Source organism: Ambystoma mexicanum, chromosome 13, assembly GCF_040938575.1.
Source record: "Ambystoma mexicanum isolate Mex_15411 chromosome 13, UKY_AmexF1_1, whole genome shotgun sequence".
Taxonomy (NCBI): Eukaryota; Metazoa; Chordata; class Amphibia; order Caudata; family Ambystomatidae; genus Ambystoma; species Ambystoma mexicanum.
In genome coordinates, this window is record NC_090938.1 from 518,887,167 (window position 1) to 518,899,177 (window position 12,011).

Below are 12,011 nucleotides of genomic sequence, written 5' to 3' on the forward strand. Positions count from 1 at the left end.
TAGAACTCAGTTACCATCACCTCTAACTTTTAATAAATTGGTTGTAGCTTTTAAATGGTTAATACAGCCTATCAAGAGACACTACACACACTTTTCCCTGACTAACTTTCGAGGCATTGTACTCCAACGAGTGAAAAGAAAAAATGTAACAAGCCAACTGCCAACGCAGTGCATTATGCAAGTTTTCAGGATGTTGGCTTTTTTAAGGGGGTAGTGTCCACTTGTATTAAAAGCAAGTGCTATTCTTTCTTTTCTCTCACATTTGCAAATATCAAGAAACAGTTTCCGGTTTTCTTCCCCTTTTCATTATTGGGTTCAAGAAATTGGTTGGAAAATGAAGGACGCTTTCAACTGTTTGAAATTGCCAAGATGATGTTGGGGATCCAGATTATATGCAGCAGTGTTAATTGGCATCGCCTATAATGGAGGACTCAATGAATGTGCTAATGAAGGTAGTACTACAATTGAACAATTTTTATTTATTTGCATTTGTAGAGCGCCTAGCTGCCCTGGGGCATTGTGGCGCTGTTAAGAAGGCTTACTTGGTTACAGAAGTGCATATGAAGGCATACAAAGATGCAACTTCGTGGAGATAGAAAAGTGCATGGCATGGAATACAAGGTTATATGGGTAGACTGTATGGTACAAGCATATCTTAAATGGTAGCATCATATAGTTTACGTTGTCAAGGTAGGTGGGCAAAAGCATGGTGCCTGCCATGTCTTGTATGGAGGCAGCTACAAGCATTTGTGAGGTCATGATAGTGAACATATACAAGGTGTCAGCCATAGGTTCAATGGCAACAGCAACCCATATATGTGGAATCGTAATCAAGGGTAAGTGTGTTGTGCCCGACATAATACAGAGGAGGTTCGGAACGCAGGTGTGCACGGCAGAGATTTACACAGAATAGCATGGGGCCGGCCGGCTTATGCGGAGAGGCAAGTGCATGCTATTATTTAGTTTCAAAAACTGCGGGCAGTGGCATGCTGCGGGTTTCCTGGGGTATTAAGGGCCGCTACACCTAATTACTGGGTAAGGCGTGGAGGGTTAACATTCATAAAGGGTGGTGGGGGAGGAAGCAGTCAAGCACACGGGGGAATAGTGGGGGGTGGGGGGAGCAGTAGGGGCTGGGGGAGCAGTCATGCACCCGGGGCAGTAGCGGGGGTGGGGGGAGCAGTCATGCACACGGGGGAGTAGCGGGGGGTGAGGGGAACAGGCATGCACACGGGGAGTAGCGGGGGTGGGGGAGCAGGCATGCACACGGGAGAGTAGCGGGGGCTGGGGGAGCAGGCATGCGCACGGGGGAGTAGCAGGGGGTGGGGGAGCAGGCATGCACACGGGGGAGTAGCAGGGGGTGGGGGAGCAGCCATGCACACGGGGGAGTAGCAGGGGGTGGGGGAGCAGCCATGCACACAGGGGAGTAGCAGGGGGTGGGGAAGCAGGCATGCACATGGGGGAGTAGCAGAGGGTGGGGGAGCAGGCATGCACACGGGAGCTCACCGTTAAACAAACAGGCAAACAAACAGGGCCTTAGAAGGCGGGCCTTGGGGAGGAGGGCCGGCGTCCACCTGCCGGCGTCGGGATTGGCCCTTAAGTGGAACACAAAGGCCAATACCACTGCAGCAGGAGTTGTGGTCGGTAGGGACAGCAGACAAAGTAGTAAGTAGCCACCATCTTGGAAGGTGGATTCTAGCACATGGCTCCAATGAAGCTGAGCAGTATAAACACTACAACAAAGCAAATAGTGTGGCACGCACTCACCTGGCTGGGTGAAATAAGCCAGAATGAGTGTGGAGTCCGCACAATCATAGTTAGAATGTTCGCGAGTCTCGTGTGCATGAGACTCCATGTGTAGCATGCCAGGGTCCATTTAAGCAGCATTTCTCTTCGAAGTCAGGCGCTGCCTCAAGCTGGAGGTGAAGTCTCCATGGGAAGGGGAGAAGCAGGTCCGTAGTTGGTAGAGGATAGATCCTCTACAATGCCACCCAACTGTTGCGCTCCAAACCCACAATCATATCACCAACATGTCAAGTCTGGCTAAACAGCCAGAACTATCGAACATTAGCAGTGCATAGATGGCTCACGCTTTAAGAGCGAAATAAAAGAATAGGAAAAGTTGCATCCAATGTAATGTTATAATGAATTACAGTCCTAGCATCAGGCCAACCTTCTGAATTGGAAGCAAGTGGGCATCAGCTGGTATATTAGAGTTCCCAGCCCTGCTACTGTTCCAAGTCTGGATGTCCTTCATCTGCTGATGTGGGACTAACGACAGTTCTTATAACGAGATTGCAGCATGGCCGAGGGCTCCATGTTTGAACAACCAAGAAAGAGCAAACCATACAGTAACCAAGGTTGGGCATCTTTTAATACTAGATGCCTTATACCAGTTTGTTTGCAAAGCTTTCGTAGGAGCAGTTATCAAATTCGAAGTATTTTTATTTGCTTCTAATCTGAGCTCCGTCTGTCCAATTCACCCCAAGTTTAGTCAAAAACACAATTTAAAAAAAAATAGCCAGATTGTGTTTTTAAATTCTTAACAAAGGTAGTTAGAACAATTGCCATGAGATTGAAGCGGACTCCCATGCACATGTTACTCGGGCTGCCTACTTCGTAGAAAGAATGGGTATATCAATGATGCTGACAGAAACGGACACCTGGCTTCAGAGCGGCCAGAAGCACGGAAACAGCTCTCCTGAATATCCGTGAAGATCTGCTCTCCAACCTGGACTCCAACATTCCCTCTGTCCTCATCCTTCTTGATCTCTCTTCCACCTTCGACACAGTCAACCACACCATCCTGCTAAACCTCCTCCGTGATAACCTGGGCATCACTGATCAGGCTCTGGCATGGCTGACCTCTTTCCTCTCTGACCGAGCCTACCAGGTTCAACTAGGGTCCTTCCTATCATCTATCTTCCTCTCTACCTGTGGGGTTCCCCAGGGGTCTAACCTCTCACCCTGGCTCTTCAACCATTGCCTGGCAACTCTCGCCCATTGCATTGCCAATTTCTGCTCAAATTTCCAGTGCTACGCTGATGACACTTAACTCATTTTCCGGCTGCCCTCGGCCACCTCCTCTCCCTCATCTCTGACTGCCTTACTGCCATCCAAGATTGGTGTGCCGCCAATTATCTTTGTCTGAATGCCAGCAAGACGGAGATCCTCCTCATCGGCACACCATCTCCATCCTTTTCCCTCAACCTCTGCCTCTTTCTAAGTCTACCTGCCTCTACTCTCCGCCCTCTGCAACTTGGCCTCAAGCCCTGGGATTGTATCTCTCCAGCCCTGAAATCTCTCCATTGGCTCCCAGTGGATGCAAGGATTAAATTCAAAACCCTCTGCATTGTCCACAAGGCTTTCTGGGGCCTGGGTCCAAAATACCTTCAGCTATCCCTCCGCAAATACCTCCCCTCTCGAGCTCTTCGCTCCTCTACCTCTAACTGCCTCTGTGTCAAACGTTTTTCAAAGAAACGAGCTGGGGGTAGATCGCGGTCTTCGGCTGGGGCCTCCCTCTGGAACAGCCTCCTTGCCAATCTAAACTTGAGGAAAGCCATCTCCGGTTCCGGAAGAACCTCAAGACCTTCCCTCTTTGCTTCCGCCTTTGCTCTCCCTCTGCCCTGCTGATCATCTCTCTCTTGGCACTATGCACCTGGCCACACTCTGTCGCCTGGGCCCAGGTACCTGCTCACCCTACCATCCTCCTGCACTGCCTCCCAGCCACTCCTTGCACTGGGGACTGTATCTGTACCCTTACAGGCCCCCTTCCCCATTTTTCTTCTTTTTCTGCACTTATCAGACTTACCCAGTCTGCTGCCTTAAAAACAGCACTACCACTGTTTATTGCCCCCATTTTCTATTTATTTTGTATTCATTATTATCTGCTCGTCTCTGCTCCGCACTTTCCACTCGCCCCCTTCCATGAACTTTCCCTTTTCCCGTTCCCATGCAGTTGCGCATTCTCAATGTCACTGGGCCTAGTAAAATTGTTGTTCTCCCCCCTGTTCCCCTCCCTTGCGTAGTCATGCTTTGAAACACTTGTGTACGAGCGCGATACAAATAAAATATATCATACCTCTGTATCCCCTACTTAGTTCACTTTATAGTACATGTTACCAATGCACTCATCTGTGTAGAGAAAACATAGCATAGCTGTTACAGAAACTCCCCCCATTGCATTTAAATGCTTTTGCTATCCAGGAACACCTAGCATAACCACTTCAATTGCACTGCGATAGAAACTGGCCCCTTCTCTTTTGCTACTTACATTAGTTGCTGGAATAGAAAACATGTATCCTCATTACACCGAACTTCACACCATAGCCACTTCTACAATCCCAATTCCTTTCCTGTTCAAAACACTCGCTAACAGGGAACCACCATGAATTATCACACCATATTCGCAAAAACTAGCACGGATAGCTAGATCTTAAAAGATCACTCACAGTGGGCTGGATGCCTAACTCGCAGCTCTCAAGATCAGTAGCAGCGTAACCAGTTCAATCCTAGCTCTATTGACTTTCTCTCATCAATCAAAGCCATAGGCACATCACACCATATTCTAGCATCAAACATGGCCCACAAACTAATCAATATCAGCACGAAGCTAAACAACTTTTCACCTTAAACTCTCAACCAAATCATCTGCCCACTTTTACGACCACCCAATAACGCTGCACCTGCAAGAAATAAAGGCAATATGCCATGGAATCATAGGGCGCAGAACCAGGAAAGAAGAAAGGAAAAAAATGAGGACAGACGCGGCTATATAGCAACTCATTCAGACCAGTCGACAACAAAAGATCATGAAGGGATTTTGATTGCACACTCAGGAGCTCATTAACAATCTTCGTTTCCACCTACCACCCAACTGAATACAGCCCACGAGTGGAACGTACTGGTCACCTGATACCAGTCTTTATAGGAGAAATTAGAAGGGATGTTGGGTTGTAATTCTATTACCAAACCGATTAAGCCTTCAACAGAACTGTTAGAAAACTCGATTAACGCCTTTCAACACTTGACCATCCAAGACAAGCGCAACCAACACAGGAATTTCAGGATGAGGGCCCTGGCCAGAGGACAGACTTACTCTGCCTTTTGATTCTTAAGAAAATCTGCCACGCGCCGCAACTAGAAAACACCAAAGAGCCGACCACCAACCCCACTACAGCCACTGACACCATCTTAATAAATGGTTGGCACAAGGTGTCTCCCAATCAACGCAAGATCAATTACTAAACACTCTCCACACCTAGCCAATTTATCAGAGGACCATATTAGTTAAGTTCACTTTATTTCAGGTGAGGAAGACCATAAACATTCATAAAACACTGCGCAAATTAATACAAAGCTATTAGATTTGCATATTGAAATTTGAAAATTAAAACTGAAGATTAGTCCAACAAGAAGTCAATAATGCATTGATTTAAAGCCCTTGCAGCCTTTTTATAGCGAGCATCAGTCGAATGCATCAGGGTGTTGTCTGGCTTGTCTCTGCTCCAGTGTGTCGTGCTGCCTGTGCTTGCTTGTGCTTGAAGTCTGACTACTTACCAAAGTAGAATGTTTGTTATTAAGCCACTGAAATATCCGTAGACAATTGGCTTCTGATAAACTCTACAATTTAATTTCAACATATGGCTTAAAAAAAAAAAAAAAATCACGCACAGCCTTGCTGAATTACACCTCGAGCAACTAGTAACAAGTGCTACCCACATAGCTGGCCACACAGTCAACAGCATTTGCAGAAATGGAAACTATGCCTATGCCTGCACCACCAACCACCTCCCCTGGGGAGACCATGTAACCATCCCTATCCCAATCTTTGCATAAGCTCTGCCACGTGCAGCACCTTCCCTAGGTCCTAGACCCTAAGAAGAAGTGCAAAAGAATACCTTTCTAGAAATACTGGATTTAATCACTCCACCACACCAGACCAACCAAGAAGCAAGCACACTGGAGGAATAAATTCACATCATTCATGACTGCATAAACACTACCTTCAATCAGATCACTCCCAAAACACACCTCAAAGAAATTAAGGGAGAATTCTGAAAAATGGCACACACCACAATACTCAATATAAAGAAAGAAAATGAAATTTGGAGGAAACCACCTACAAGCAGACACATTTGATTTGCCTACTTTTCACTGCTACATACCTACAGGGAAGAAATCAAAGCTCATCAAGTACACTACTCCAGACGCATTTAGTCAGCTCCACAAAGCCAAAAGGAAATGTCCAAGACAATTAAAGAATTAAAAAACCTGCCAGCCCCAAGCACAACTCATATCCCAAGAGCTGTGCGATCTAATCACAACAGACGTCGATAAGATTTTACTTATCTACCACTTATCCATGCAAAGAGATGCAATTCCTTGAGAAACTAACTTTGCAAATTCTCGGTTCAAGACCTGCTCACCATCATGGATTTATGTAATCCTGCAAGACTCGCCAAAGATGCTTGTCCTACCAAACTATTTAAAATCATCATGAAACCTCGATCACCACCGGCAGCATTTCACAAATAAGTCAGCCTCACCGCAAACAGCGGACCTGAAACTATTGTACAATCTCAAACACTCCTTTCATTAGGAGAATATTAGAAAACAAAATCATATACAGTCAACTATGACACTTAATTGAATCGAATAACCTGCTTAACGAGGCACATCATGGCTTGAGACCCACAAGGAGCACTGAATCCAAGCTTCGCTAAAGAAAAAATGCAGATGACAATTCTAAGAGTACTTATCTTTCTGGATATCTCAGTGGCCTTGCACGCTATTAGTCAAGAGCTACTACTTACAACTGGGCGACACTGGCATCAAGGAAACTGCTTTAGGCGAGATAACCTCCTTTCTTACCAACAGAACCTAAAGCACTAAATGCAGATGTACACCATGCCATCTTAGCTGTGGAGTCCTCCAACACTTCACCCGGTCTACTGTTTTCATGATCTACAAGACTCTGCTACTAGAAGGCAGCCACTCCATACTTACCTGCTACAGCTATGCAGCTAACACCCCAATTATCTGCAAACTAAAACAACCCTTCAACTATCAGGCCAGACAGATGTTTCACACAGGTGGACTCAAGGATGACAAACAGACAAACACTCAACTGCTCCAAATCGGAACCCCTACTTTGCAGTGCAACACCAAACTCATCCTCAGTCCCCTGGCCAATACCTTTTACGGTCATATCCAGCACACTCCTCAAAAATAAGAAAAATAACTATGTTGGCAGCCCCACACGAGAGTCACAAGGTAGAGCAATGGTTATCAGCTGCTTCCATTAACTGGGCACACTACGATGCATACAACCATACCTTTTGTTTGCTCACCGGACAATGACCATGATATTGCTAGTCCTAACAGGACTGGAGTATGCAAACAACCCATTTAGGTCTCCCAGATTAACATATGGAAAAGTTACAAATGGCACAAATGCAGCCGCAAGACTACACATGAAGATAAACATCACCTATGCTACACTGGTTCCCAGTAAAAAAAAAAAGGATACATTTCAAAGCTCTAACTCATGCATATCATGGACATTGCCCAGCCTGCTGCACAAAGATGTTCCAACGCTACAACTCTCAGATCAAGTGATGCCACCCTACTCCATATGTTAACTACTATATTTGCAATTCCCAACCCAAACATCTTCATATGGAAGCGATCCACTAGCAATAAAAAACATTAAAAAAAGCAAACATTGCTTTTCAGCTAAAGTAAACTGGATTCACGAGTAACTTCGACCAACCAGAATGAGTCTCCGTGGCATCCATAAACTACGACCTTTAAAGCCTCAAAGTGCCCGAACGTCCACATCAACATAATCCTCCACAAAGGCCTTTAAACCTACTGAAACAAAATAAAATACAAACGTCCTCTGAGGAATCACCACACAGACACCCCACTCACTTTCCAACCTGCCTCTTATCCACTGCTAAATTTACCAACCCTTTACAATATACATCGCTGGACAGACAACCCACAAGTTCCAGCACACTAAACATAGATTCATACCCTACCCTCATTCTTTGAACACCTTCACCCCACTCAAATGTATCCACAAATACCTTAAATCGGAGAACGCCATTATGGCTAAAGCCCATGGGACGTTTACCCATGCTAACAAAGGAGAATCCATATTCAGCAAACAGCTAACGGGTGCTTCAGACTTTAACTCGCCAACACGACCGCCATTCGACTCCTAGCCTTTCCTGCTAATAGAGCCCACCATAGCCACGTTTATTTTTTTTTTTTTACAGAGCCGCGCACAAAGGTGCCAACATTATTGGTAGGAGGACGACACACAGGAACACTTTACTAACCTGCTGACAGTAGGCGCAAGCCATAGGAATTTGTTTGAAAATGTCGGCTGCAAAGTAATTTGCAGGGAGACGATACAAAATGGAGAGTAAAAGTGAAGAGTAAGAGGGATTTCGTTTGGTTTTACTCACTTTTAAGCTTGCTTTGCAAAAATGTAAAATTGCTTGCAGGAGATCAAACAGCATGCAGGTGCCAACCTTGGCAGTGCCCTGCATGCATTGAACATGTTTTGTAAAATGTGCATCATTGTTTACAAAGTCTTGAAGTTGAAGATAGTTAATGCTGTCCTATCTTGCACCTAAGTATTGAAGAAAGCAATCAGGACTGTCATTCACTGAGTTGTGTGTGGCAATAATCAACAAATATGTATTAACGCCAGCAGTCAAAGTATTTCTCAGGCTCCCACGGAATACGCCCCCCTCTTTCCCCCTCCTGTGGCCTATGGCTCAGATTATGGCAATGGCTTCGAATCTGGGGAGGGTGACCATCAAGACGCTAACTGTAGCCCACCTTGCTTCAAGAGAAGGCAGAGAGATATCAGAGAACACTGATGCAGGGTTCAACCCCATCTTCAGCAGTGAGCCAGAGGTACTGATGGAGGAGCACCATTTTTCATACCCTGCGTCCTCTGTCCAACAGCACCTACTGAGGGCCTGCAGCACATATGTGGAATCATTTTGTTGAAGGTCAAGAGCTGCATCTTGACACCTGCACATTGTGTTCCTCATCGATGCTTGGCCATATAATGTAACACCATGCACAGGAATGGGACCAACACTCAGTAGCATGTGCTCACTGCCCCTCAAAGTAAGAAGCAGGCGGCGCATTGAGCCAACCAGCAATCCAAGCTATAGTAGTGGCAGGGGAACAATTGGTATGTGCCAGCACAGTCGGAGTCATTTGAAAACAGCCAGAAATAATGCAGTCATCCACGACTACACAGCTGAATGCCAAACTGGCAATAATGCGAGCAGTAGACGAACTTAATTTAGAACAAATGTTAAAAGGAGATGATGGCAAGTGTTGACGACCAATGGAACATTCCCAATTACAATTACTTGGCACACATGGACAGGTTGGAGGGTAGGAGAGTCAACTTTACAACAAATGCGAGGACAAGCAGCCACATCACTTTGGGTAACCAACCCCTCGACTGTCGAGTAAGTGGGATCATCTCAGCAGCAGCAGGCTGTTCACCAACAAGCCAGTTTGTGGATGCAAGGCATTGCTGGTAGGAGCCACACAGGCATCTGGGATAAAGTGACGTAGGTGGTGGCAGAGTGGCTAAATCCCTGACAGCCATCTATAGGCTTTGTGGCTGCAGCCAATGGCTCCAAAGTAATTTCTGCCGTGAGGCTGGGGAACAGTGCACATCCCATGGTTTGCACATTTTCTCCACCTTGCAGCGACACGTTTTGACAGCGATTGCTCACTGGACTAAAACACTTGCAATGACACAAAATCTGCTTTAACTTCTGCTGTCTCTCGTCTGGTGTAAAACCTCCATCCTAACCCATGCGTCTATGTCCCAGGTCAGTAAATACACAAGAATGACCCCTACTGTGTAGTTCTCTCTTCTGCTCGTGGGGAGGACCTTAAGCCAAACACTGTTAATCACTTCCAAACTCTCCTCATGATATACAGCTGTTTTTGTCCCAATAGGATTTGGAGTTGCTTTTCAAATACCCCTTTTGGTTAGGCGCTGTCTAACACACATTTTATTTAATTTGTTTACATTTCTATAGCACGTACTTGGATAACTAGAGCATCGGAGCGCTTTACAAAAACACAGATACAGTATAATATGAGTAACAAAAACATTAATGCAATTCATCCACCCGTAAATCATCCTGTTCCCGGCAATTCAGTTAAAACAATCTTCTTAAGAGCATTTGCAACAAAAAAAAGAAAAAAAAATATCAAGGTTTTTGTAGAAACAATTCATGAACATAACATCAATCCTGCCGGACTAGAAAGCTGGGACCCAACACATGTTTTTAGTTTTTTCCTGACATTAAGATTATTTTCAATCAGTCGGATATCTTTCGGAAGTGAGTTCCAGAGTTTAACAGCTTCCCCTGAAAAACATCTTTTCTGAGTAACCAAGCTTTTAAAGCTAGGAACCTCAAGTTACTACTCCCCTCTCCGAAACCCTCTTACACTACAGAGATTTTAAATTTTTGAGTTACTCTGGGGATCGAGTACAAAGGGCTATATGCACAATACATAAAAAATTTAAAATGTATCCCAAAATCAATTAGGTAGCCAGTGCAATTTAATTAGATTGGTGTAGATATGATCTGAATTTACAAACCTCACAAACTAACTAGGTGGCTGCATTGAAAACTGATTTTAGTGGAAGCAAAATATTTCTCGGAAGTCGAAATAACAAAAAGTTGCTGGTGCCAATTCAAGAAATGACAAGTGACTGGACCAAAGTAAAGAATTGAGACTCGGGAATAAAAAGCTTCACTGCTCTGAATGAAATAAGGTGAACATTAGCAGATTTTACAACAAGGATGATGTGGGAATTACAAAAAAGATGCAGGTCCAGATAAAAACCTAAATATTTCACTGAAGTGTCAGACTAGGAAGGGGAATGTAACATGTTTGCTTCCTGAAACTTATTTTGGGCTAAACAATAAGGGCATGGTTTTGTGCGTGAGAATAAAAGGAATTCAGTTTCTATGCAAGGCCATCCACCTCTCGATATCCAAAAGATATTCGGCCAATTTCGTTAAATTTCCATTACAACATGATTTCAAATGGAGCTGGGCATCATCCGCATATTGGTGCAAACATTCTTAAGCTATAATGTCTCATAACGGATCCATATAGAGGTTAAAAGGAGTTGGTAATGTAAATCGACCCGGTTGTATACGAATTGTTCAAGTCACAATTGCTTGAATGACAATTGACCTTTTCACAATTGACCAAATTTTGAAGGGAAATTGTTATATATATGCGGGGGGAAACCCCCAAACCCCGCAATCTCCCACCAAAACCATATATGTATAAATCATGTATATGGAGGGTTGTAACACTACAAAAAAAAGCCCCACAAAACATGTCACAAAGGTTCCCAGCACACAAGACCAAACCACCTTCTTACAAAAAATATTCGTTTTTATTTAATCATAAAAACCAACAACGCACATTAGCAATGTGGGGCAGGTATAAATCAAAAACCTCCCCATGGCATGTAGGTCAAACACTACTCACCCCCCCAGGGTGGAAAATAGACATGCATTCCGCCTGGATATACCAACATTCCTCAGGCTGATCAAACTCTACATTCGTGAAACACTGTTGCATTTAAAACAAAAGGAAAGCGGCTAGAGCGAACCACTCCTCCCGCTTCTCTCATAATTTCAGATAACGTGATTCCGCCTATATTAACACAATTTTGCATGCCGCCATGATGGAGTGACTAAATAGTCAATGTGTTCACTATAAACACTGTGCGCTAACCATGAAATACATGCCAGCTGCTATGCGAGATGTCGGGAAATTAATTACTCGCTCAATGCCGCCTTCCCTTACTTAAAAACTACATATACTAAATTAATTGTCGTGTTTATTCGCGCTAGTGCGCCCTTCTATAACATGGCTTGACCTCATCTCCTTGATGAGTCGAACCATTACGTCCCAAGTTTTAGAGTGTTGAA

General features: G+C 44.6%; 1 protein-coding gene across 3 annotated transcripts in view; it reads right to left on the bottom strand.

The window, feature by feature from the left end:
- Nucleotides 1–12,011, bottom strand: part of BRCA1 (BRCA1 DNA repair associated) — a 560,494-nt gene that overhangs the window by 228,481 nt on the left and 320,002 nt on the right. The window lies entirely within an intron of this gene.